Source organism: Silene latifolia, chromosome 2, assembly GCF_048544455.1.
Source record: "Silene latifolia isolate original U9 population chromosome 2, ASM4854445v1, whole genome shotgun sequence".
Classification (NCBI taxonomy): domain Eukaryota; kingdom Viridiplantae; phylum Streptophyta; class Magnoliopsida; order Caryophyllales; family Caryophyllaceae; genus Silene; species Silene latifolia.
In genome coordinates this window covers 5419064-5439649 of record NC_133527.1, presented here as the reverse complement: position 1 = coordinate 5439649, position 20586 = coordinate 5419064, and the positions used below count along the sequence as shown (strand labels likewise).

Below are 20586 nucleotides of genomic sequence, written 5' to 3'. Positions count from 1 at the left end.
CCTTTTATTATCTTACCAACTAATTAGCTGGTTGACATCTGCTCTTATAGTTATTAAAGTTTAATTAGCTAGGTTGTTAGGGGTACATAGCATGTTTAATTGATTTTCCTAAAACACTAATTAGGGAAATAAAGATCAGATCCTTGTTGGCCAAAAAACTACACTATTAATAATGCATGTTGTCAATAATATTGGCATTTATTTGCTAACAACATATTCTATAGTTCAATAATTATCGCAGGAGCTTATTAACTTAGTTTTTTATCCGAAAAATTACATTAATAATATTAAATTTAACTAAAGTTTCATAAGTTAAAATATTTGTAATTTGATAATAATACTATTCGAAAGATGAAAATATTTATCGTTTTGTTCTTATTTGATTAGAAACTAAGACAAACCAATCGATTACTCCCTCCGTCCCGGTCAATTGTTGTCCTTTCGTTTTGGCACAAAGACCAAGGAAAGAGGAATAGGCCAATAACTAAATGACATGTGGAACAAATTGAATGAGAATGATCAAATTACTCATCAAGTTCATTCTTAAAATAGAAAGGACAACAAATGACTGAGACACCCCAATATGGAAAAGGACAACAAATGACCGGGAAGGAGGGAGTATAATTTAAACGAGTGAGATGATGATCAAATAACTTAAAACTTAAAAGAAACTACAAAACTACAATCTATTATTATCCAAATCTCCATCTCAACCACTATACTCAAACCTTCCTCAAACATTCAACAATTAACAATGCCAAACATTTCTTAAACATGTGGGACGAGGTAATGGGCGACGGGGTCATGGGTGGACAGACGATGTACAGTAATACGTAGTGACCCTCTTTGGCCTTTACTGAATATGAACCACTTGGTGTCACAACTTGATCACTATGGTCTCTCTATAGTGTTTATTGTTGATTAGTTTGTCTCGATTTAGTAAAGTTTGATTCGTCGGCGTTTGGATTTTAGTAACTTTTCAAGACATTCAACGAAACTAGTCCTATATTGGTTTTTTCATGGAAAAAAAAATAGTTACACTTTTCTTCTTTTGGTCATGTCATTATAAAGTTCTATACTTTTATTTTCTTTTTTTCCTTTTAGTAAATGTTTTGGACAAGGATAAGAAACTCATATTTGCAAAAATTGTGGAAATTTGAAATCGCATGTTAAACAAGTGGTTAGGAGTCTGATTCTAGACTCTTACAGATAAAAAAAAACTAATTAAATGGGAGGATTTATCTATTAGTTGTCTGCATTACTCGGAAGCAGTGGTGTTGAGATTTTCGAAGTTTTTAGTTAAAATTTTCAAAAAAAAAAACAAGTATACGTTATATTATTATTATTACTCATTCGCCCCCTAAGCTCAAATCCTGACTTCATTACTGCTCGGAAGTAGATTAATACAACTGTTAGTAAGGGATCGATACTACTGGTTAACACCAAAAAATTGTCACTAATTAGATTACTCGTTTATCTCCCCTATATATTTAACATTATTTTAGTAAGTCTTTCGTCATCAATTTACCTTAGAGCCTTAAAAAAAAGGTGTGAATTGTACGCTAAACTAAAGTGGGTGTGGCAATTAGGTCCCTTGGGTAATTGGGTCGAGACGACTTAGGTCATGTCAAATTAAGGTCTTGTAATAAAGTCGATATCTCTTTCAGATCAAGTGATGCATTATTCGAGTTATAATTGTGACGGGTTAGTATCAAGTGACAAGTTATGATAATAATTATATAATCGGTCAGGTTAATACTCTAAATTATTTTATAGAAGAATAATGGTTATAACTAGTATGTTGGTTTAAAACTCATTAATACCCAATCATAATGTCCTAATATTATTCTTCCAAATATTATGGCAATATTGTATGTAAGAAATGTTGGATGATCATGTAGTAATATTTATATATCAGTCCGTTTTTCTTAAGACCATTGCTTTTGGTTTGAAATAAGACGGGTAACATGTCATCATTTTACAATAAAATGTTGTTATTTTTTTATAACATGTTACCATTATTGTTCACATCATTTTCAGGGTAAAAAATGACACCTCTAGTCATAACATTTTGTAAATTAATTGGTTACATTTTCTTAAAAAATGGCAACATTTTATCCGTCTGACAAATAAGACCAAAAGTGTCGGTCTGAAACAAAAATTTGTGTTTATATATAGCTATTATTTGTAGTGAAAATGTACTACTCTCTCAATAATTGAGCTATACAAGAAAACAATTTATATTTTTAGGATTTATTTTTGTATTCTTCTTATAATTGATTAAATCATATAAATAGCTACATACAAGTCTACAACTACAAGCTGTTAAGAATGAAGATCTTCCAACTGTCTATGCTTGGAACAATGTAGTATCATATATTTTTGAGTAATCATCCTACTTTTATAAATGAGATGTAAGGTCAATACAATATTACGGAGTACAATATAGGAGTAGGGAGGGTATTCGAACTCATGATCACTTACCATAATACCTCAGTCTTAACTGTTAGACCATGCCCAAGCAAGGTCACCAACCGGGTCGTGACCTTGTTGGGTCATGCTAATTACATAATTAAGTGGTATTAGGATGCTAATTTGGTGACCCTGAATAACTCAGGGTCACCTGGTGACCTTGAGTTGGGATATTGGTAACATTGGTGACCCAACACATGTCATCCTCTCATTTGTTCTTCAAAAATGAAAAGGACGGACGGAAATGAACTTGTCAGCCCTCTGCAAAGCATCCTGCCATTTTTGTGGAAAAGTAAGAGATTCAATAACTGAATTTTTACTAGATCAAATGAGAAATATATAGTAAATTGAAATAGAAAAAAAATATGAGCATATAATAATTGGCTTAATTTTTTTATTGTCAACAAAATGAAATCAAATTTGACATATTTTGGCCAATTTAATAATGAAAAAGATATTCAAATAAAAAAAACAGTAATTAAATTAAACAAAATTAATTACCTCAAGTAAGGTTGGATGGTGATGATCGACATATTCATAGAAATAATCGAAGATGGTAAATAAAAGAGAAAGAAAGAAATAAAAGAAACCTGAGCAAGAATAGATCTGGGATGTCCGATGATGGTGTTGATGGTGATGCACTCAAGATCGATGACGATGGTGATGACCTTCTCGTCTGACGGTTTCTATCTTTGTCAAAATAAAAGATCGAACGATGATGATGATGATGGTGATCTTCGATAGATCATGGTGGTGATGATGAAGATCAGTAATGTTGTGAATGTCGATTGATTTAGGAGAAAATAAAGATGGGAAAAATGAAGAGGGAAAAAGGTAAATTAAGTTGTGGAAAAGGATTTTGGGAAAGTTGGAAATGATTTTGTTGGGAAAGGGGATAAGAACCAACGATCCAATTTTGTGGATTGTGTGAATTTTTTTGGTTTAAAATTTTGGTTAAATTATTGTATGAGACGGTTTTATAATGTCAGATGATATATTTGTATAGATCATAATAAAATAAATTGTTTGAAATAATTAACGATTGCAAGACTATATGTCGATGTATTTAAACTTTGACGGTTCAATTGAATATAACCATCTATCAAAATAATTATTTTTTTTACTTTTTTTATATTTAATACTGATTTAAAATTAATTTTTTATTTATTATCCGGATCATTTTTTTTATATTAAGATATTAACAAAATTAAATATAAAAAATTAATTAATTTATAATTTGTTAGTAATAATTGTAAAAGTAAGAGAGAGGTTTTGGTGGATAGTGATATGGTAAATGATTGGAAATGTTGGAAAGTGGAAAAATGATTGGGTTAGTGACCTAGGTCGTGACCTTCTGCTTGGGAGAGTGAAAGTGGGTCAAGATTAATAAGGTGCAATTAAGAGGAAAATTTTTGGTGACCCGATTAAGGCGACCTTCTGCTTGGGGATGGTCTTAGGCTAAAACTTTTTCGATAGTTTAACCTATTAAGTTCTACTTTTACCACGATTATTTAACATAATGATACTAATAAAATGTTTAATTTGTTTATGTTATGTTAGTGATGTCACCAAATACTGTATTAATTACCTTTTCAGCTACTTTTACCAAATACGTTTAAGTTATTAAGCTATTTCATCGGTTTTTATCTTGCATTTTAGCTAATTTTTTCGATTTCAATTGTATAATTTGCACATGCAAACAGGCCTAATTAATAATATAAGGTTAAAGCATACCTAATCATACAGAAAACATGAGAAGTGGCACGTATACGTCGATTAAATAAATATTTAAGTAGCTCTGATAATTAATACAAAGTACCTTCTAGTCATCTACCATGACCACAAGACTAAAGTTGGATTATGACCCGATAGTTGGGACAATTTCCCTCGGGTATTGAAGGCAACTTAATAGAAAGACTCTTTTCAAGTTTGGTTTTTTCATTCGCAAAAATGAGGAATCGAATTCATGACCACTTATTTAAGAGATAAGAGTCCTTATTACTCACATCAACCAACTTTGATATTATGATATGATTGTAATTAGAGCATTTTTGTCGTCACTTTATGACGAACTATATTGTTGAACCAAAGTATATGGACTATGATAGAGCTATTAGATCAATAAGGCTAATTTTTGGTTGGGTCGTATTGGTTCGCGATGTTTAGGTCAATACTTGAATATTGATTTTTGATTAAGTCGGGTCAGCTTAGACAGCCATATATTATAATGGTGACTCTGGTGAGGTTTAAACCTAGCTTTAATTCAGTCATTCACGAGTCAAGCTATTACTTTGTACTCCCTCCTATTCTCTATTTTCTTCCCTATTTCCTAAAACGGATTATTCAGGTTTTCTTCCCCTTTCCTTTTTTGGAAACTTTTAATCTTATTTTATTCATTCCTCTCTCCTATCACCAAACCCCACCCAACTCACAATTTCTTATTTAATTCATAATTATTCATTTCTCTCTCCTATCACCAAACCCCACCCAACTCACAATTCCTTATTTTATTCATTCCTCTCTCCTATCACCAAACCCCACCCAATTCACAATTCATATTTTATTCACTCCCTTAAATATTGTGCCCCATCCAAAGGGGAAGAAAAAGAAGAATAGGAGGGAGTATATGATATATATATGGTGACTTGCTTAAGTTTAAAAATGTAATGTGTGGACTAATAATATTAGGCCAAATTAATATAGTGGGAAATTGTTTATGTTAAAGTATTAACACAAAAATTTTAAAGAGACGGTCTTTCAATAGCGTTATTGAGAGACCTCTCACATGATAGAGTGAGGAAATTATTGAATTTCTTTTTTCCCTGTTATGTCCCCCACTAATTTAGTGGGAAATAGTCTCTCATGAGACCTACTGATTTATTTAAATGTGTTATCGTTGGATTACTTGTGGTTTTTAATAAAAAAAAGATTTGGGATTAAAGTATATTGATTAGTGTATGAATATAGTCATATAGGTTAAGGCGGTTTTACGAAAAAAAGTAATCTAAAACTGCTTGGTATTTACTCAAATAACCTTATTATTAACTACTGATGTAATAATTACCTCTCGCAAGGTTATTTATTAGATAAATAACAGACAATTTTGCAATAACTTTAGTATAAAACCGTCTTACACGAGAATTTGTTTATACACTTTATAGAGTTGACTGCACCGCAACATTTCACAATTCACATGATCGCATGTCTTAGTCTATTTAGTGGTTATGATGGAGATAACGTGGAGAATAGGTCTCAGATGGTGCGTGCTTAGCCGGAACAAAAAAAATTATGGAGCAAACTAATTTATTGGTTGATGGGCCGTTTGCGGTGATCCCACTGGCCTCAGAGAAAATTTGGGCTTCTATTAACAAAAACTTCTTCTTTTAAGCGGAACCTCTCTATGGTACGGCTGACCCAATTAGAGATAGCACAAGATTTGTGGTGATCCAACGGGCTCGTATTTAATGATTTTTTATTATTTATTTTGATAATTTGGTATTTTATAATTATGAACGACCTATTTTATAGGTTAATTACTTTATGAAAATGTAGTAGTATAAATAAAATTAAAAGTTCAGTGAATATTAGCTTTATATTGTTGTTGGGCTAGCTTAGGATTATGCTTTCTTAATTTCGAGTTTGTCACCCTGATACAAAGAGTGGCTAACATGATATCTATTGCAATTTGCAAACTATCATATGGGTTTATGTGAATTACCGTGTTTATCAGGGTGACAAACTCGAAATTAACAAGTCACGGAATGAAAAGGTCAATAGCTTAGTACAAAATAGGCCCAATGGTCACTACCTCCTATAACTTGCTGTTGCCTATTGCTCAATCTGTGTTATGGGCCTCAAACACATTACCGCCTATATTATACTTCCTTCGTCCCGGTCAATTATTGTCCTTCGGTTTTTGCATAAAGATCAAGGAATGATGATGAGTCTAATTATAAGGTGACAAGTGGACCAAATTGAGTGTGAAGGATCAAATTACTCATCAAATGCATTCCTAAAATAGAAAGGACAATAATTGGTAGAGACACTCCAAAATGAAATAGAATAACAAATGATCGGGACAGAGGGAGTATTCTGTAAGTCTCCTTTAAGACGGTTATATACTACTTTTGTTTATAAGAATGTATAGGAAAAAACAATATATTTATCTTATACCTCCTCCGTCCCGGTCATTTGTTGTTCATTTCCATTTCGGGGTGTCTTAATCAATTGTTGTCCTTTCTATTTTAAGAATTAACTTGATTAGCAATTTGATCATTCACACTCAATTTGTTTCACTTGTCATTTAATAATTGACCACCTCCTCTTTCTTTGGTCTTTATGCCAAAATCAAAGGACAACAATTAACAGAAACGGTGGGAGTATATATTAGCAGTATGATATTTGGTCCGTCTTAAGTTTAAAACGAATAGTGTCATTTTAAATGGGAATTTGTGTATTATATTTGTGTTTCCTTTTGTTTTAGTCAAGTGAAAATTGAGTTGATACTACAAAACAATCTTTCGTATTTTGGATGACGAAGAAAGGATTAATGGTTAGTGAGTGTTTTTTTACAAAAGGTAGAAAAAAGAAGATACGAATGTTTCAAAAATTGGCTATCGAATCAACGAGTGTATTAGCGAAATTGATTATAACTAGCTCACTACTTAAATATAAAAGATTCAATTATATAGCTTGTAATATGACATTATAAATTCTCGTGTAATCTTCAAACTTCCTCAAATAACGTTAATAAGACAAAAGTAACCACATGTTAAATTATTTTATACATCATTAAAAGATTTTAATCATCATCTTACTACAATGTATTTTTTTAAATGAGTCACAAGTACAGTACAATATCAAGACTGTGGGGAAATTCAAACTTAAGACATATTGTCCAGTGCACCTCCTCAACCACACCATAGACAAAAACATCTTCCATTATCCTATTACGATGTGCAATTTGGAGTCTCACAACTATTAAAAGATAATAATGAATCGAGCTTGTACATTTTACTTCAACTCCTAAGATAATAAGTCCACATTAGAGAATTTATCCAAGATATGCCATAATAAATAAAAAATTCATATAATTCAATATACACTCATAAACACACATATTTATTCTATTATTCATTTTGTTGAAATCTCTATAACTATCAAAGAATAACTTTATTAGATTCGAACCCACATCATTGATAAGAGAATATAATCAAAAATTTATCAAAATTTGCTATCTAAAAGGATAGATGTAAGAAGTTTTGGAAAATAATAACAGAAGTAAAATGGGAGGGCACACCCCAATATGAGGGACCATAATTCTGAGTCTTTTCATACCTAATTTTTCCATGATAGTCAACTACACAACGTCGTGGATGATTTGGTGAGTGCATTTACATAGTACTATATTGTCAAAAATTGAGGAGATTTGTGTTCTAATATTCAATTGGTCTCCCTTGTGACGGGTTACCATTTGTGACGGATATTTTGTGAGATAAAATGGTAACAAAATGGGTTAGTGGAGAAAGGGGACCACATGAATAGTGTTGCAGAGAGAGAAAAAGTGGGTACTTTGTGAGGTAAAATGGTATCCGTCTTCAGCTTGTGACGGATATGTCATGTCTTCAATGAGAATTTGTGTCTAATATAATGGTTCGCTATATGGTATTACTGATATTGCTATTAAATTATCGATTTTAATTTGGGTAGAACCACTTTTTTTCAGAATTTTGCAAGATTCAAAAATCCTTTTGTAAAATGGCATAACACGAAACATCGAAGAAAGTGTAAAATCGGAGTAAATTAAGTTTAGAAATCTTTGTTCCATATTAGAGACAAATATAACAAGAACTGTAGTCAAATTCTTCCTTCCAAGTTTTTACCTTGTTGCATTATTAAGGAATATGAGGACTTGTTCTGAAAGTTTGTATGGGTTCTCCAATACTTGTTTTTTTTAGTAACTAGTTGTTGCACCGCGCCCTATCGGGCGCGGTGCTCCAATTTGGCGAAATGTTAAGCCAAAGTAAGTCGGAAATATAGCAACGGAAAGAGACATGGTCCATCTTATATTTAGAAATGGTTGAGAGGGGATAGTATTTATTACACAACTCGGAAAAATGCTTGAAAACACGATGTCTTATGCAAAATAATTAGAGAACAGTCGAAAAATAAGAAGCAAAATGCAGGATCATTAAAGCATAGACAATAGTTTTTTTTTTTGGCAAACAGAGCTGAGGAACAAGATAACACCACGGAGAGACAATGAACTAATGAAAACATAACACACTTAGTAAGCCTTGGTCTCATGCTACTGTGACATGCCTACTAAAAAGCTGATGGATAAAGCGCGCGGAAGGCGTCCTTGACATCAGCTTAAGTACATTCAACATTTGCCTAAGCCTTTCAGAGTGTCTCAAGGAAACCTGGACATAGGTGACGGTTTATGCCAAGTGTTTGAAAAAATATTGCCATGCATGGTTTTTCTTTTAACAAACACTGATAAATTACTTTAAAACTATTTTTTTTTTCCTTTGGGGATCCCCTCCACTACCTAATGTGAACTCCGTCCACCTACAAATCCGAAAAAAGCGCAACATTAAGATTATGAGATAGAGCTACCCATGCTAGTTGAAAGTAGGATCCTTAGAGGGAAAAAGAGTAACCAAATTAAATCTTTCCCTCTGCATGAATATTTGACGATATTGCTCCCAAATTTGCGGTCCGTTCATTATTATAAAAATAAATAAATAAATAAATTATGAGATAGTTATATGCAACTATGCAAGTATAGGTTCCATCTAGGCAACTACAAATGGTACTAAGTAGCAATGCACCATAAATAACACAAATAACAGAAACAAGCAAATAAACTATTTTTCCAATATGATCGATGAAGAACAACTTAGTTTGGAGCTGGGAATCAATTAAGAACAACTTACAGTAAAAATAACCAGTTTAAAACATGCCTAATAAGACTTCTTTGAAAGCTGCTGGTAACCGATCAAGGAGAACACACCAAGCCTTATCTTTATAAGCGGTTTTGATCTGCAATAGGCCAACACCAAATTCAAAATAGCTCTAAAACAACATCTATTAATGTCCATCATATGATCAACAAATTTGAGGTTTTTATTTGCAGTAGACCAGATTATTGGAATTTGGGGACCTCACACTAAACTAATGCACCAACGAAATTAGCATAAAAAAGAGAGAAGAATCTTACACTGTCAAAATTAAGACCAAAACATCTGCTCCTCCTCCTCACCATTCCCCTTTTACTAAGTCAATCAAATGACAAATACGTTAAACAACTTTGTTCGGTGACCGAGGCTTTCTAAAAGATAAGAAAATACTAAATTCAAGGTAAAGATACGGGTTGAAATCACCTCATTCCCTGCTTCTCATCCCCCCCATCTCATCTTCACCATTCTCCTCCTCCTCATCCTCCACCTCCTCCTCCTCCTCCTCCTCCTTCTCTTCCCCTTACCATCCCTTATACTAAGACAGCCAAGAGGCAAACACATAAAAATCAATTGACTAATAAAGGTAAAGATACGAGTTGAAATCACATTACATTTGTTAGCTTGTTTAGGGTAATCACAGATACCATAATGAATAGGGAGTAAGGTTATTTGCATTACCTATACAACATATCTTCTCCTACACATCCTTATTTAATGTATGCTTCAATAGCTTGTCATCCCCCTCAAAGGCTTCAATAACAACACCTACAAATTGTACAAGCAAATTCAGAACCGTTATTTTGGAGATAAAAAGTTTGCTGCCGAGAAAAAAAGGCTAAACACAGCACCAGAACAACAAAAGCGACCATTTATAACAAACCCAAACAAGAACAATATAAACTATTTCAAACAAAACTAAAACTAAAACCCAATAAATCATGGTCAAACGACTAATTGCAATGATAAATACCATCTGGAAGAAGACAACAAAGACAAAGACACACTCAGCAGTAACAAATTCTTTATTCAAACAACGGAAATTTCTCCCTTCCTTTCCCTCCCCACCATTTACCTTCAAATTCTTCCATCCAAGCAATGCATAAGTGGACAATGTGACCCTTATAAGTAAGATGTAATATGACATAATTGAGAGGATTCACATATTTCATCATTGTTTATATCCAATTTTGATACCCATGAATAAATCATCCACCTCTACATATATTTGTAGTCTTATTTCACTCTAATTTAGTAGTTAAAATTAAAAGATTATACCTAAGAAAATTCAACCGCTGCTTATATTTTCTATAACTGGACCTCGCCAATATTAACACAAAGAATGCAAATTATTAGAGTAAAGAAACACATTCCAGTCAATGAACCTCACCTATATTTTCTATAACTGGACCTCCTTCGTGTTTCCCTCCTCCTCCTTCCCTGCTTCTTCTCGCCCCCTCCGCAGCCTCCCCCTTCCCTCCTCCTCCTCCTCCTTCTCCTCCTCCTCCTCCCCGTGTTCCTCCTTCTCCTTTCTCCTTTCCTTGCCCGTATATTAAGACAGTCAAGCGGCAAACGCATGAAAATCTTTTTACTAATAAAATAAAGATATAGTTTGAAATCACATTAAATTTGATAGCTTGTATAGGGCCGTCACAGAATCATAACGAACAGGGGTTAAGGTTAACAACATTACCTAAACAATATATCTTCTACTATACATTCTCAGTGCATTTCTTTGAAGTATAATTTTAAACCTGTTCTTCAGATACTTTCAATGTAAATATAATGCTCTTAGTTACAGGTTAACAAAAAAAAAAATTGTTTCTCACTTTCTCATATTCCCTTACATCTCGACTTACAGCGATGACAGAATTACGGTTTGCATTTGTCAGAATTATTACGACTTCAGCAACACGAATTATAGTAGTCCTAAAAATCAAAATATGAAACAAAAACTACTAAAAATGATAGAAAATAAGCTTAGGCTACCACATACTACCTAGTACCTACTATGCCCGCCATGTTTAATTTTTTTTTCCTACTTCGTACAATTTTTTATTTTTTTTTAAAAATAATCATAGTAATTCAACTTAAAGGAACAAAATAGGGCAGATAAACTTAATAAACAAGTTTATTAAACTTAGAAATAATCCCAATTTTCTTTAGGGTTTCCCAAATTCGTGGATTTCTAGACCTTGGACCTTTTTATCCACACACCTGAAACAACTGAAACTCAAACTATAAAACTCACATTACAATTTAATAACATATATACTTCGACGACATAGGAAAATATACAGATGATATACTCACATAATATTTGTTGTGGTTTTATGTATAAATGTAGTAATCATTAGCGGTGACTATAAATGTAGTAATCATTTGCAATGAGTTAGCGTTTGTGCCTAAATTCCTAATCAGCACATCAAAGTAGAATGAGATTTTGACATAGAAGCTCGTTTATCGGCTACCTTAAAGAACATATGTTGCCCATGTATCGACTTTGAACTCCCACCATTGAGAAAGTATGTATAATGGATAATGAGCTTTCGGCTAAACTTGCAGACAGTGACGACATAGTAGACGAGGGTAGCCAACTCAGTAGACGTCTCACAGATATTTTTTTCTAGACAATTCACAATATTAAATTTCATGAAACCCCACTACTTCACGATATAGTAAACGCTAAGAGCTAAATGAACTATTTTGATTTATCCCATCATATTAAAAAGCATTAGAACAGTGAGTCTTTGACTCTCTAACCTTTGAGACCAGGAATTTCAGAGAAATATATGTTCCTCTAGTCGAATAACGTGGTTAGCCTTTACCTTCCATAAGGTTCTATGTAATGTGGCAGCTCCACAAATGTGTCCCCCTTAAGTATTCAGCTAAATAGCAAGATACCTTTAATAAAAGAAGTAGCACCGAGACAAAAGGAACATGTCGTAAGCCAGCACCGGTATACGGGATAAAACACTTGAATATAATCTCACATAAACATATCACTCAGCCACCATATCACATACTAACCCCACTCAAGAGCGTCTCAGGAGTTTAAATGAAAATAGATGGCGATTTTTAATTCTCAAAGGTACTTTTTATTTATTTCTTATCCAAATTTTACACCGGACGGGAAGGTCAACTTTTAGATTAAATGACGTCATGGTGCAACCTTTGGAAACAATATGTGTTTCATGTGGAGAAGACCAAAAATATGAGTTGCCATAGATCAATTACTATGAAATTAATATTACTCTAAGACTAATGACAAAAAAACTATTCTAAAGAACAAAATCCCAAAAAAAAAAAAAAAAAAAAAAAAAAAAAACTACTCTGGAGTATACGAAAAGAAGTTTCATGCAGTAAAACAAATCAGGATTACCTATCCCGATAAATATGCTGGGATGATTTCCAATAAAAACTCGTGGCTGATGTCATTAAACCTGTAACACTATTAACAGTGAAAATATCTTATGCGCTGAGAATTCGCCATTAAATAGTTGAATGACTTGAATCAAATGAGATTACGGGCTAGAAACTCACAAGAATGGGCATATCAGATTTTCCAGGCCATACAGGAAAGTAGTCCAAGACTCCAAGATGAGCCTGAACCCTGTACCAACTTTGTAGCTTAAGAACTCAAGATAATAATTAATCGTAAGCAAAAACTAAACCTAACAAGGAAGCAAAAGACTTTGTCCTAGAGGTGTGTCACTTACCTTGTTGGGATGTGATCACTTACCTTGTTGGGATGTGATCCTACACCACAAAGTAGTGAGGTTAAATTCAAACGAAGTTTAGCAAGTAGGTTTTGGAACAATTGTTAACGAAGCTGATGACAAAATCAAAACAAACAATCAATCAAATATACCACTTTGTATATGGAGACTTGAGAGAAGCAATAAACTGGGTATCGATTGGATTTGAGGATACCAGGATATGGAAGGCTCTGAAGGAAGAAATAGGTATTGCGTTTTTCAGGAAAGGGTCAGTGTCTCAGTTAGGATATTAATCAACCCTAAATTTTAAAAAAAGGCCAACTTCAATCCAACGCAAGAACGTAAGTTTTCAAAAAACAAACTCAATTTAACAAAATTATGTCTAACTAATGCTTTTAATTAAGAGAACTGTTGAAGTATGAGACTTTTAGTGTATTCTAGAAGTTTCCGGAATATTCTAGACTTATCCGGAATGTCCTGGAATAATGTAGAAACAACTAGAATAGTCTAGAAGAGTCTAGAAGGATCTTGAAGAGTCATGTATGTTCTAGATTTATCTAGAACAACCTAGAACCTTCTAGACATGTGTATAAGTGGTAAGGAACTCTAGAGAGTTCCGTGTCTAAGCCACTCTAGAATGTCCTATTCTAGAGTGTTCTTAGGATGTAGGAGAAGGAGGAGGAGCTCTATAAATAGAGGACCTCCTCTCCCATTTCAATGAACCCAAGTGAACCAAGTGTATCCTGAATTCACAACAAATCAATACAAAAAACTAATTCCTTCAAACTAAACTCCAACTAATCAACCTTCAACTAATCAACTAAACAAACAACTAATCTCCACTTTACTTCCTATACTCCCCCATACACCAACAAGTGGTATCAGAACTCTAAAGATCTTAGGGCAACAAAATAAAACTATGGCTTCCGCATCAAACACTCTATTACCCGCTCCTCTAGATTTTCTAGATTTATTTAGAGGAGAAAATTATGACCATTGGTGCATTAAAATGAAGCTCTTCTTAAGAGCAAATGCACTATGGGAGATAGTGGAAAATGGTCCCCAAAAACAACAAGAAGGTGTTCCAACCACCGAAGCAACCTTAAAAAAAATAAATGAGGATGAAATAAATGACGCCAAAGCCCTGTGTTTCATCTTTAATACCGTTTCGGAGATCATTTTTCCAAAAATAATGTGGGCTTCTACCGCAAAAGAAGCATGGGATATACTCCAAAAAGAATTCTATGGTGATGAAAGGATAAGGGCATTACGTCTTAATGCCTTAAGAAAACATTTCGAAAATTTGAAAACGGGGAGAATGAAGACATAACAACCTACACTTGGAGAGTAATGGAGACAATTAACCAAATGAAAATATATGGTGAAGAAGTCATTTGAAACGAGGATGTGCGTAAAATTCTCACAACTTTGACAAAAAAAATCGACATGATTGTCACTATTATTAAAGAATCAAGGGATCTATCAAGCTCACCGTGTGAGCTAATTGAATCTTTACACGCCCATGATAAGAAGTTCAAGACTCAAGAATCTTCTTTCGAAGATACATCTTCCCATGAAGCAACCAGGCATTGGGAGGAAAAGAAGGTAGAAACAAATGTGACCTGGGAGGAAAAGAAGGTAGAAACAAATGTGACCTTACTCCTCGATCATCCCCAAAGATCCACAAAGTAATGCTGACACAACCAACAACAATGATTCTCCTATTCCTCCATCAACTCCTAAAGCACATTCTCCATCCCCGAATGACAATGTGAAGAATGTTACAGGAGCACAAGGTAAGAGAAATCTCTCTGAAATTTATGTAGAATGTCTCTCCATTCAAGATACAGAAGAGTGCAAAAGATGCTACTTCACTTTTGAGGAGCCAAAAGACTTTGATGAGGCTTCCAAACAGAAGGAGTGGCAAGAACCTATGGAGAAGGAGATAAATATGATAAAGGAGTTGGTTGACAAGACAAGAGATCGAAAGGTAATTAGTGTAAAATGGGTTTATAAAACTAAGTTGAATCCTAATGGCTCTATCAATAAGCACAAAGCAAGAATGATCGGCAAAGGATATTCACAACAAGATGGAATTCACTCCAAAGATACATTTGCTCCGGTTGTTCGTCATGCTACCAGCTCGAGGAGGAGACGTACATTGAGCAACCTCCGAGTTTGGCGATACAAAAGAAAAAAGAAAAAGAAGAGGAATGTTCAAGCTAAGTGTTACACCAAAAGTCTCAAGGAGGAGTGTTGAAGTATGAGACTTTTAGTGTATTCTAGAAGTTTCCGGAATATTTTAGACTTATCCGGAATGTCCTGGAATAATGTAGAAACAACTAGAATAGTCTAGAAGAGTCTAGAAGGATCTTGAAGAGTCATGTATGTTCTAGATTTATCTAGAACAACCTAGAACCTTCTAGACATGTGTATAAGTGGTAAGGAACTCCAGAGAGTTCCGTGTCTAAGCCACTCTAGAATGTCCTATTCTAGAGTGTTCTTAGGATGTAGGAGAAGGAGGAGGAGCTCTATAAATAGAGGACCTCCTCTCCCATTTCAATGAACCCAAGTGAACCAAGTGTATCCTGAATTCACAACAAATCAATACAAAAAACTAATTCCTTCAAACTAAACTCCAACTAATCAACCTTCAACTAATCAACTAAACAAACAACTAATCTCCACTTTACTTCCTATACTCCCCATACACCAACAAGAACACCCTTGCCTTTAAACAACCAAATTCAAAGCAGGAGAGAAATAAAGTCACACAATGACCATCATCCAACCTTGGAGTAAAGTTTTTAGAGCACGGTCAGAACTGCAAAGATAACAGTACTGAATATGACAAATACAACATCAACAATTAACATTTTCATTTCTCTACTGATAACAAATTGTCATTTGTTCTGACTCTCAAGTTTTGACTACATGAAACAAAATTGTAAGCAACCAAAGAAAGGGAAAAATGAAGGGAATAATTAACATCTCCCTGAGGCTGTGGCCTTGCGTTTGTTACATATAAGAAACTTTTACCCAGTTTCTCTGTTCCAAGTTACGTGTACTTCAAAATGAAACCCTGCCACCATCTCCAAAGTGAGCTACCTCTCAGAATATGATTATATATAGAGATAATAGTATTAACCACTCTTACTTTGATTTTAGCTGCGCTGTGGTGCACCCTGCACACAGTAGGATAAAAGCTGTCCACTGGAGTACTGGACTTCACTTAACCTGGAAAACAGTATCATTATAATTGACTCATTCTGATGATCAATAAGCACCAGCGGTAATGTTCTTTACGCATATATTATAAGATATTTTGCCAATGCACTTGCGCAGCTGGCAAGGTTATAGTTTCGTCTTTAGAAGACATTATTACTCCAGGAGAAATATCAATTTTTGGGTGAACTTTATGTGAGGCATGAGAACAATCACAAAAGGCATATATGAAAGTAAACAAAACTCTAGTCTAACTTTACATGGAGACTATCACATTGCCATACAACATTGCCATACTTTATTCTGTACAAAAATTCAAGTTTTGGTAAAATCGTCAACAATAGGCCATGTCGTAGTTACACCTTTAGTTCATTTCATTTAAAATCATAATTCCACCTTTAGTTGATTTTATTTAATCATAATTCCGTACAAATGTATTAAATTGAGTGAGCTAAAAGATTACACATTTTGCACCATGGCTATAACATTTGTTCCAAAATAGCAAAAGGGAAATCAGTCAGGACACAACCGCTCCCGACCTATTATCGACCAAGAGAACTTAAAATCATTAAAGAAATCATACTGAATAGTGCAACATCGTATCCACATTACATGTACATTGGGTACCTTTAACATCTACTGTAAACTCATTTCTCCTCCTTTCCTCCTCTAATTCCTTCCCATTCCCTTTCCCCTTCTACTAAAAAATAGTCAAACAACAAACTAATCAAACTACTCAAGTTGTTGCATCATCATCCATATTTTGACCACACCTTCATCCAATCCTCCTCTTCCAACGCCAAATCATGTAGGAATATACCACTTGGACTGTAGTGAGTTGTTTTCCCATCAATATTCTTCTATCCTTTTTTTTCCTTTGTAGCTTTCACATTCAGCTGCTATATTCCTACAAAGAACCTTAAATACACTTATCTCAATCCATCCTCCCTTTATTTCATGCATAACCATCATACCCCTCCGAAGTCCTAACCCACCTTCGTGACCACAACTACCACACTCACAAGTCACATTTTAGCACCTCCATACCCTGTAAAAGGTCACAAAATCCCACTCTTATAACTAACCCACCACCTAGCCATCACCCCACCACCAGTCCATTGCCCTTCTAACCATCACCATACTAACCACCCCCCAAAACATGTATATACTCTCCCCTCTCCTTTTCTCAACGCCTTACGTCACCTCTTCTGTCCTCCCTTTTCCCACCCATCCCTAGCGCCCCCGACAACGAGAACACCAAGGACCTTCTTTCCGCCTCTTTTCAACTTTCAAAATATCCATAAACTTCAAGATCAATTAATAATATAGTGGCCAAGCTATAAAAAAATGCACAAATAAGAGAATCAGTTCAAATAAGATGCTTTTAAAGGGGTATATAACTTGATACGGAGAAGTAGAACTTGAAGTCAGTTTAATTTCAACGATTACCATCAAGCGAAAACCAAGCACAATTAGAACCAAAAATAAAATTTATCAGGACTATAGGGATTAACCAGAGAAACAAAGCACCTGCTAGTTACAGATATCCTAAAGGCTGGCCAGCGAAAAAAAAAATTATAGGGATTTATGATCAACAACAACAACAACAAAAAGGGGAGGTTGGATTTGTGATCAAACCAAGAAAATAAGAAACTATCATCGTTAATTTCAAGCTTGTTCAGTTATTCTCAGCACTTAACCTCAGAAGCACAAAAATGGCCCTCTTCAAAATATAGTATCATTGTTAATAACAAATAGTACGACAAGCTCAACTCACTAAAAAGCCAACTTTAAAGTTACATAACCTGCGACTCCATCAACCCTAACCAGCCTTTTTCTTCAAACAACTTCCTCAAAATGAGCTGTCCACAAGCAACAATGCATCCTAACTTCTTACACACGTATCCTTTATCACTCACTAAACCCAATCTGGCTATACCACCATCATGAATACATGGCTTTTCTCTTTGGTCGCGATAAGGCTGTCATCATTCAAACCGATCACGCTACCTCAACAACATTGCAGTCTGACATATACTAACTAAACTGGAGAAAATAATAGTACTATGTAAAGAGAAAGGTGATTGTCGCAGTAAATGCATGTGCCTTCAAAACTAAAATGTATCCAAAAACTACTTAGAAGAAGCCCCAAAAACCCATTTACGGGAAAGATCAAACATAAGCAAGCAAAAAAAACAAAAAACTTAGTAACTTACAAATGAAGAGGAAAACATTGCATGCATAACGGTCCGTCCTCTTCCTGTCAAGACATTTTGAATGACCAACCTCAAATAAAACCGGGAATTCACAAGTAAATTATCACCCAATTAGATTGGAATTACCAATCCCAAAAGAGAACCGGGATTTCACAAGTAAATTATCACCCAATTAGATTATGCATTAAGATGATTAAAATCGAAACAACCCAATTAAATCAAAGTGCAAATGATATTTGAGGAAGAAAGAGGAACTGTGCCGAATAGTGTGTTGGGTTTGAAACTGAGGAATAATCGAATAGATAGGAGGATCTGAGTACTTGGGTTAAAATGAATTTTGGGGAGGACAACAGAGGGAATGAGTGGGTGAAAGTCAAAGGTAGCAAAGGAAAAGGAAATGCACGTGACAAACGCGTGAAACACTGTTACAGCAACAGTAGATGGGTTTTGGGTTTTGAGGAAGAAAGAGGAACTGTGCCGAATAGTGTGTTGGGTTTGAAACTGAGGAATAATCGAATAGATAGGAGGATCTGAGTACTTGGGTTAAAATGAATTTTGGGGAGGACAACAGAGGGAATGAGTGGGTGAAAGTCAAAGGTAGCAAAGGAAAAGGAAATGCACGTGACAAACGCGTGAAACACTGTTACAGCAACAGTAGATGGGTTTTGGGTTTTTTAAAGAGTATAGAAAAAGGATTATACATTCAAATGTCCAGTAATATTATACAACTATGTCAAATTTAACTCAACTTATTTGTATTTTTTCTGAACGTTTTAAAGTTTATTACTTACGGAGTATATATTTTAACCTTTCAACATCAATTCTCAAATTTAAATGTTTATATGTATATTTTTGAGTTACAGTGTTAGTTTTCCATCATTATGTGTAAGTGAAAAAGCTCATAACTTTACATTAAGCGCTTGTTTGGATGAAGGGATTTGGAGGGAAAGAAAGGGAGATAGAGTAGGGTATTTAAAATCCTTTGTTTGGATAACAAATAAGGGTGGAGGGAAATTGATGGAGGGTGTTTTGGAGGGATTTATTTTTCCTCTTCCAAGTAGACTTGACAAAATTGAACCCGACCCGAACTTGACTCGACCTGATATAACCTATCCCGAATGTTTATTGTTGCAAACTGATTATTATCCACAAATAAGTTGATAATAGCTGACCCAAAAATGACTCCAAGCCATAATAACTCGACCCGACCCGATTGACCCATTTGTCATGTCTATTTCCAAGGCAAATCAAAATCTCTCAGCTCCACAATAAAAAAAAAAAAACTTGAAGAGCATTGTATCCAAATAGGGAAACACTCACACGGCCGCACCACATTTCCCATTCCCTTCCCTTTCTTTTCGAGAAAAAGAATTACGCATCTGAGGTAGTACCTCAGACCTTGTAGTTTTTGAGCATATAAAAAACCCACCCTTCCCCTCAATATTTGATATCCAAACACACCCTAAACTCATACTTTACAACAAAAAAATTCTCAAACTTTATTATAAATCTTAGAAACTAGATCATTGTACTGCAATTAGACCTGACAAACGGGTCAACCAGGTCGGGTCAATTTCGGGTCATTTCGAGTCAGGTCGGTTCATTTTCAAATCAGCTATTATCAAGTTATTTGTAACAATTGGAGTCGAGTTATATTGGGTCGGGTCAATTCGGGTTTGGGCCAAGTTCATGTCTAAAGTTTGGGTGTCGGGTCGGGTTCGAATCGGATTATTCGGGTCTGGTCAATTTTGTCAGGTCTAACTACAACTAATTAACTAAGGATATAATCTATGAACTAGTTCTTTTATGTCTAACATGGTTTCAGACTCGACAAAATTAGCCATTATCTCAACCAACAATAAACCAAACCAACTCGAATATGATTCAAAATGTGAATAACTTGAATTGATCAGATATGAATTTTGTTAAACCGTACTGATTCTTAATCTGGATCTGGAATAACTCGATTATAATACACCCAAAATATGTCCAACT

At 34.4% G+C, this 20586-nt stretch overlaps 1 long non-coding RNA gene across 13 annotated transcripts; it reads right to left on the bottom strand.

Annotated features, from left to right (window-relative positions):
* Positions 1 to 9320: 9320 nt before the first annotated feature.
* Positions 9321 to 19253, bottom strand: LOC141642099 (uncharacterized). 13 transcript variants are annotated; one of them, XR_012543181.1, is made up of 8 exons: positions 18592 to 19253; positions 13303 to 16387; positions 13151 to 13190; positions 12975 to 13044; positions 12814 to 12882; positions 10113 to 10199; positions 9695 to 9969; positions 9321 to 9516 (listed from the first exon to the last, which is right to left on the bottom strand). It is a non-coding gene; the product is annotated as an uncharacterized LOC141642099 (long non-coding RNA). The 13 variants fall into 13 exon arrangements; XR_012543184.1 differs by having other exon boundaries at positions 16190 to 16387; XR_012543188.1 differs by having other exon boundaries at positions 12975 to 13190; positions 16190 to 16232; positions 16308 to 16387.
* Between the last annotated feature and the right edge of the window lie 1333 nt (positions 19254 to 20586).